This window comes from Humulus lupulus, chromosome X (genome assembly GCF_963169125.1).
Source record: "Humulus lupulus chromosome X, drHumLupu1.1, whole genome shotgun sequence".
In the NCBI taxonomy this organism is placed as follows: Eukaryota; Viridiplantae; Streptophyta; class Magnoliopsida; order Rosales; family Cannabaceae; genus Humulus; species Humulus lupulus.
Window position 1 is genome coordinate 179,923,571 of NC_084802.1, and position 8,795 is coordinate 179,932,365.

An 8,795-nucleotide genomic window follows, 5' to 3' on the forward strand; every position below is an offset into this window, starting at 1 on the left:
AAGTGAAACACATAGTAAGAATAACTTAACAAACATAACCACATAAACAGAGAAACAACTTAACTAATTGTAACTAGGAAGCTACTCAACCAAGAATAGGATTCTGATTAAACCGAACCTTAACATACAAGTTAAGAATGTGCGAACGTCGTGACAAACTTATGGTACACCTGCATGCAGAAAATCCCAGAGCAAACATATAGTCTTGACTGGTAACATACGTACTTACTTAGTCATCCGTATCATAACATACATACTTAGGGTTCTAGAGGAACCTTCAACATAGCTTAACATATCTCAACATATCTTAGCATAGCTTAACATATCTCAACAGATCTTAGCATATCTTAAAATATCTTAGCACATCTTAACATATCTTACCATATCTTCGACTGGTGTAAACTAGTTACACCGGTTACCTAGACTCCTAGAGGAATTTTGCATACTTTCTTAGCCATAGAAATTTGATTATGGAATTAACTTACTTATATGTCACAGAGTTTAACCGGACTCTTATGTCACTGGTGTTAAGCCAGATTTCTTACATATTTCGATGCCCAACCGACCTTACTCACACAGACATTGGTGGCAAACCGGTTTCTCACATAGTTCCTCGGTGGCTAGCCAGAGTTCATAGTTGTCACGGTAGCTAGCCGGACTCGGAATCAACTTACTTATGTGTCCTGGAGTTTAACCAGACTCTTATGTCACGGGTGTTAAGCCGGAATTCTTACATATTGCGATGGCGAACCGACCTTAGTCACACAGACATTGGTAGCGAATTAGTTTCTCACAAAGTTCCACAGTGGCTAGCTAGAGTTCATGGTTTGCACGGTTGCTAGCCGGACTTCTTACATATTGCAGTGTCCAACCGACCTTCATCACACAGACATCAGTGGCGAACAGGTTTTGCACATAGTTCCCTGGTGGCTAGCTTGAGTTCAGAGTTGTCATGGTAGCTTGGCGGACATCTTACCTTAGTCATGAGTATGCGAACCCTCTTGGACCATGGTCTTGAGTAAACCTTCTAGGACTAGTTAAAATTATTAGCTTATAAGTTAGTTATCTAAACTAGTCATTATCGTGTTGTAGCCAAACATATCATAGGTTGTCTCACCCGGATTCCTTAGCGTTTTCTTGTGGAAACCTTCTATCCAGAAGCGAACCTTCACGCTTCGATAACATTGTAGTGAAACCACATGGTGACTCGGATTAAACTACGACATATTCTTATAGTTAATGTTCTACATAGCTACATTCAATAAAGTTCTCTTAGAGATTTTATACAAACATTTCTCTTTACAGTGTATAAGACTAGATTCTGCTTTAAATAGATTGACGGTTTTATAAAACCTAACTCCCATTTTTTTTTTTACCATCTTTAAATCCATAACCTAGGATGTCTATTATATCATTTTCGAAAAGAAAGGGCAATTGGACCCCAAATTTAGAAAATGGTAAAAATGAATTCTCAATAACCTTAAATTAATTTGGGATTTTTTAGATATCCAAAACTTTAGCTATTTTTTAAAACAACTTCATTTCCAGTTCCGAACATAACTTTTTCATTATTCATTTTAACATGATAAAACTCCCTCTTTTAAGCTCATAATCAATGTTAGGTTCTCTAATCACAACCCTTTAAAATTCTCGTTCACGTATTATGCGTCCTAATGCGGGAACTAGGCGAAAGTTCACATCAAAATTTCAATTTAGGCTAGGAGAACTAACCTCCCAAAATTCGTATTTTGTTAAGATTTGAAATTACTATATTTCCTTGTCTAACATTTTTCCAGATCCTTAATACCTATCTTAAAAAATTTCTCACCAAGTTTTAAAATTTTTTGGAAGGTAAAACACATTAAACCATTTAATGAAATCTGGGTAGTGCCTACTGCAGAGGAGTTTTTCTCAGATTTTAGGGTTCTTAGAAAAATTATTTCTCTTACATAATAGCCCATTTTTTTCTAAATTTTTACTAGATATTTAATCATATATGATTTAGTTTCTCTCAAAATTTCATAATTTTTAGGATAGAGGAACCCATTTTAAAATGCAAGACAATATGGGCAGTGTTTACTGACCAGAAATTTCGTTTTCAAATTATTAGGGAAAACTTTGAAAAACAATTAAACTTTAACCATTTTTCATTTTTCTCTAAAATTTATCAGTGATCCTTATACATATTGAAACTAACGTTTTACCAAATTTCATGGTTTTTGGCTCAGTAAAACGTGTTGAATATTCAGAATAATCTGGGAAGTGCATGTTGCCCAGAAATTTTCCAAATTGTATCATGATGCCATAAAGTTCATAACATCAGTTTGAAAACACCTTTTTTCGATTTTAAAAAGCCAAAACTCAAGTACTCATCTAAATTTTTTGATTAGGATGCTATCGAACTGAGTTCCATTGTCGAACACAATGTTTCTTTCATGACAAAATCAAGGACTCTCTTCAAGCTTAGAGTTGCCAGGGGCTCGACCTCAACCCACTTAGTAAAGTAGTTGATGCCAACAATTTCATAACTTCTCCCTTCCGCGTTGACAATGAGTCGATTAAGTCAATCCCCCATATAGCAAATGGTAAAGGTGATGAAATCATGGTTAGCTCCATTGGTGTAGCTCGAGCAATAGTGGCACTTATCGCACTTTTGGACATACGAGGTCAAGTCCTTCTTAAGTGCAGGCTAGAAGTAGCCTTCCCCTTTAGAGCCAAGAAATAGCCTTAATATACCTGATAGAATGAAATTACTAAAAGCAAGAACCCAAAAAATACTCTCAAGATTGTACATGGTTCAATGGTTAATATCCACCTAGTCCATGAGTCACTTTTATTAATCTATTTAGGACTCTTAATGAAATCGTTTATGAAAATTTGAACAGAGTTTTGGCATATAGAAATTCGTTCCCTTCTATTGTCCATTCCCCTTGTATTTATAGGAGATTATCATGGACAGTTTTGGGTAACCATACATTAGTGTGGTAACTTAAAAATTTGGGTAACTTCCCATTTACATAAATAAATGATTGTCTATCAATTATATACTCATCGTATCAGGTAATACATACATAATAAAGTCTAGGCATTTATTAGGCGTATATGGAATCTACGAGTCTTTTGGGATCCGTCACTATGCGTCATAGTTAGGCTTCTATGAGTTGGATACTCTCCTCAAACTGGGTGTTGTTGGACTAATTTGAGTTGGCGCGGATCATGTTCAGAGTTTCACGAGGATGACCTGGGTCATGTATACCTCGAACTATGTTGTTGGTGTAAGAGGTGATCTGGAAACTTGGGTTGTCACAAACTGTCAAGTAATCTCGAGCTTTTTACTCTAGAGTTAACAAAATGCTTTATATGTATATTTTCTTCATGCACTTGTCTGCCAATTGTACCTTGTGCTGAGTAATTCAACCCATAATTTTGGGGTGCAACACATTCTAAATTTAATTTTAGATTGTGGGGTGAAGCCTTACTATTCGCTTGTCATATTTTTAATCATATTCCCTTGAAGAAAAACAATATCTCTCCATATGAGTTATGGAAAAGAATGAAACTAAACATTGGTTATTTTAAAGTGTGGGGGTGTCTTGCTTATAGCAAGAACACCGATCCTAAAAGGAACAAGTTGGATCAAGGGCTATAAGATTTGTGTTTGTGGCTTATGCTCAAAATAGCAAAGCTTATAGATTATTTGACTTGGAGTCTCATGTAATAATTGAATCAAGAGAGGTTGAGTTCATTGACAACAAATCATACGATGACAATGAGTTAGAACCAACTCAAACTAGAGAACCTCAAGAGGAGACTCAAAGAATAGTTGGTGAGCAACCGCAATTGCTTAGAAGGAACCAAAGGCTCAAAAATTTGGGATCAAGTGAGAAATATTCTCAAATAGAGACACTATACCTTGTTGAAGGTGATAATGAGGAAGTTACTTGGAAATATCCAATAGAACTTCAAATAGAAGATGATCTCAAAACTTTCAAAGAAGCAATGTCCTCAAGAAACTACGCTTTTTTGACTAAGACAATTATTGATGAAATTGATTCGATTATGCCTAACCACACTTGGGAATTGGTTGATCTTCCAAAATGTTCCAAAATAATTGTGTGCAAATGGGTATTTAGAAAGAAATACCATATCGATGGAACCATACAAACCTTCAAGGGGAGGTTAATAGTCAAAGGATTCAAACAAATGGAGGGAATAGATTACTTTGACACGTTTTCCTTATCATCTATATATAACCTTTCTGTTCACCAAATGAATGTTAAAACTACATTCCTAAATGAGGATCTCAAGGAGGAAGTCTATATGGAACAACCTGAGGGTGTTGAGGTGGATACCATTTTAGGTATCAAAGTTAGAAGGAATATTTGGGGTTTTGTGTTGAGTCAAACCCACTATGTTGAGAAAGTGCTCAACAAATTTAGTCATCTCAAAATCAATGAGGCACATACACCATTTGATTCAAATATGAAATTGGAAAATAATGAAGGAAGAGCGGTGGCTCAATTGGAATATGCAAGTGCAATAGGAAGGCTAATGTATGTTGCTCATTGCATAAGAGCGGGATATTGCATATGCGGTTAGTAAACTTAGTAGGTTTACTAGCAATCCAAGTATTAAGCATCGAAATGCTATTGAGAGAGTTCTTAGTTATCTTAACGGTACCAAAGAGTATAGCCTTCATTATACAAACTTTCCAAAGATACTTTAAGGATATTTTGATTCTAATTGGATATTGGGAGTTGGAGATAATCTTTCCACCACCGGTTGGGTGCATACTCTTTGAGGATGAGCTATCTCATAGGGCTCAAAGAAGCAAACTTGTATATCATACTTAACCATGGAAGCAGAGTTTATAGCTTTAGTGGCAACTGACAAAGAGGCTAAGTGGCTTAGGAATCTCATGATGGATATTCCTTTAACTGCGGATAGGGTATTGACAGTTTCAAAACATTCTGATAGCCAATCCGTACTTGGTAGAGCATTTAATAATGTGTATAGTGGAAAGTGTAGACATATTATTCTAAGACATGAATATGTGAGACAGTTGATTCAAGGATCAATCATATTGATCTCATAAGTTAAGACATGTGAGAACTTAGTGGATCCATTTAAAAAATTACTTGTGAGAAGGTTAGTAAGTTCCACTTTAAAAGGGCTGGGATTGAAACTCCTAGAAAAATAAATTCTCGAATAATAGCAACCCAATTCTCAACTTGTACAAATCAAGGGAAAGAATTTAATGGGTATGAAGAAACCATTGATAAGTGAAAATTCCCAAATTGGCTAATGGGCTTAGTGCCTTGATTAGCATGCCTGTAGTGAAATAATTTATTTAATTATGATTAGAAATTCATATTTAGGCGAATTAAATATGCATGTGGGCCCCATTTGGCTATTAGGGGAATATTTGTAATTTTAGCCCCTTGAGGGCATAAATGTAATATTTGTGTATATTGTGATTGATACAATGAGTGAGTGGTGATATATATGTTATGCACGATCTGAGACGGTCCTAGGGAGCAGTTTAGCTAGAAAGTCACAACGGGGTCGAATACCCGGTTTGGGAGGAGCCTAGGGGTGTTTTGGGAACGTATTATGCGTTCAGGATTTATCGAGTAACGGGTAGTAGTTTAGCAATTATTTGTTCATGTCAAGATTAAACGGGGATTTATGGGAACACTCAAGGAATTAGCGAGATTTGGCAATTGACAAAATTTCCCTTGGTTGCACTTGAGAATTTAGAAGAGCTTAAGGGGTATTTTGGACATTTGGCTAGGGATAGATTTAAATACTTGAGCTGCTGAAAACAGAAGGGGGATAACATTTACTCTCACTTTGGCATTATACTAGGGTCTTTTACAAGCTCTAGAGGAAACTAGAAACCAACAGAAGGACTTATGAACTTGTAGGATCAAAGTGGGAAATCGAGCCAAGGATTTAAGCTAAGGGAGCTAGAGGTTGTTTTACACGTTTGAGGTAAGGATTTTAAGTTGTTATTTTGTTGAATTCTACTGTAATCCATAAGCTTGCTTGAGGGTTGAAATTCTGAGGTTTGGTTTTGAGTTTTTGTGAGATTATGGAAGTGTTTCTGGAGTTGTTGTGGTACTTAGGTTGTGTAGATGGGGATTCTAGACTTGATTCTAGGTTTGGTGGTTGTTTGGGTGAGAATTTATGGTTTAGGCTTGAGGAAAATACAGGGAAAAAAGGATGAATTTCTGGGTTTCACGCTCGAGCCGCGGCGCTGTACTTCAGGCGCCGCGACCAGTGTGTGTTGAAGAGGCTGGAAGACTCTGTCTGGCTAGGCATGCTGCGGCGCAAGGTATAGTGCGTCGCAGCCCATGTCCCTCAACAGAGAGGAATTGTTCCTCTGAATTGAGCGCGCCGCAGCCCTTAAGGGGTTGGGCCATGGCTCAAATGCAAGATATTGGTTGTTTGATGGTTTTTAGCTCAGGAACCCAAATATTAAGGCTTGGTCAGGATTATACCACCCGGTTTGGTAGATTCCAAGGTCCCGGACGCTAGAATTATATTCTAAAGTTATTTATTGGAAACGAACTTGATGGATGGCTGTTATGAATATGTTGTGACTAGGTTTTCAATGAGGCTCAGGTAAGAGGATTGTGCTCAGGATTGCGGTGCTCAGGATGTTTGGGACACTGGTAAGAAAACTATTATACCCGTAGAGCAAGGCATGGCCCTATTGTTTTATTGTAGGGTGTGGCCCTATTGATTGAATTGTAGGGTGTAGCCTTTTTGTTTATGTTTAGTATATGTTTAAATATATGTTGATATTATGCTATGTAATGCATATTTGTGAGTGAACGGCGAAGGTCGGGAACGGCAAAGGCCGGAAATGGCGTAGGCCGGGAACGGCGAAGGCCGGTAATGGCAGGAAGCCAAGTACGGCAATGGGCCAGGATTGGCCTTGAGCACGTGGAGTGCAGGTCGTTAGGGGGAGACCCTCCTAGGATGCTGGAGACATCCTCCCGGTCAAGCACCTGGGACGGCGTGGTTGCTATGTGCTTGGCTTGTTGGTTGCTTTGTTATATGTTGTTGATAGATATGTATATGTTATCTATTTTGTGTTGAGTTTTCTTGCTGGGCTTCGGCGGACAGGTGCTCTATTGTGTAGGTAAGGGCAAGGGAAAGGTCGAGCAACCATGAGTATGGAGAGCGTGGAGCAATGGGTACATGTTCTGCCTGCCTGGCCACCACGACTAGGGTTATTTTTGGATGATATAATGTATTCGGTTGATTTGTCTCTTAGGTCGACCTTAAATGTATTTTGAGAAGTAAAGTATTTTCTAAACATTATTTTGGGATCCCAAATGTATAATTCTTTACATTTTCAATGAATGACCACATTTTTATATCAAATGCCTTTAAACGACTTTTATTATAGTTTAGCTACACTTTTAACCTAAAACCTTGATTAGCGAGCTAATGGCACATTTTTAACTCTTAGTAACGACTCTAAGGTAGTAGGGTGTGACAACTTTGTATCAGAGCGAGCCAAGGTTTATGGTTCCTAGAGATTGACCAAACATGTACGCTCGCTGCTAGTGACAAGCTAGAATTAGGGTTGGTCGATAATTATTGAATTATATGCTTGATTGTTTATTAAAGTTCCTTGTTTGCCTGAATATTTTATGTAGAGCGTGATGAATGAGTTGATATATGCATGATGCTAGGGCATGGCCCCATTGATTATTGTATGCTATCTATGTTATGTGTATTTACTGTGTGTGATTGGTTGATGAATTTGGGAGGAGGTTTTGGATGTTTTGATCATGCCTGATAAGTGGCGTCATTGATTGCAGGATATTGTTATAATGCCTCGGTGATCAATCAGACTCCGCAACATTAGGGCCAAGGATGACAACCAAGGTTAGGAGCCTCCACCTACCCCAGCGAATTGGCAATAGTTATTTGCCGAGATGGAAGCTAGACTTCACTGAACAGAAGAAGAGCTTCTACAATTGAGGCAACAAGCCCCTCCTCAGGGCATTGGGTTGTAGGTTCCACAGGTTGTGGAACTAGTTCCAGCCCAGCCTCCTGTGGAGAATAGATGGGAACCTTTGTATGAGAGGTTCAGGAAGCAGCATTCTCCCACCTTGGAGGGTGTACAGGACCAACTAGGGGCAGAGCAATGGATGAACATGATTTATTCCATCTTGGATTTTGTGAGGGTGGAAGGGAATGAAATAGTAGCTTGTGCCAGCTACATGCTGAGAGAAGACGCCCACATCTTGTGGGAGTTTTTGTCTTAGAGAAGGAATGTTGCAGTTATGACTTAGGAGGAGTTCAAAAATATTTTCAATGAGAAGTATTACAGTGTCATAGTCCGACCTGCGAAGGTTGATGAGTTTACCAACCAGACTCAGAATCTAATGACAGTTACTGAGTATGCTCTGAAGTCTGACCGGTTAGCGAAGTTCACTCCAGATTTGGTGCTGACTGACATGGCACGAAGAGATCGATTTGTGTGGGGATAGAATGTTATGATCACCCGTGATGTCAAGATAACATTGGATCTAGGGACTACCACTTATGCACAGGTAGTGGACAAGGCCCTTACAGATGAGGGGGCTGAGGATCAGATATTGAGAGAGGGCACTGCTAGGTGTGATGCTCGAAGGACGATGCCTCCTTTCACTGGATCTAGTCGCGGTAGTGTCACTATTGACTAGAAGAGAAAGGCCCCAGACTCTTTTGTTCCCCCTAGCTCAGATAGGAGGGCACAGGGTGCTTTCAGTGGCCGTCAGGGTGAGGGAGAC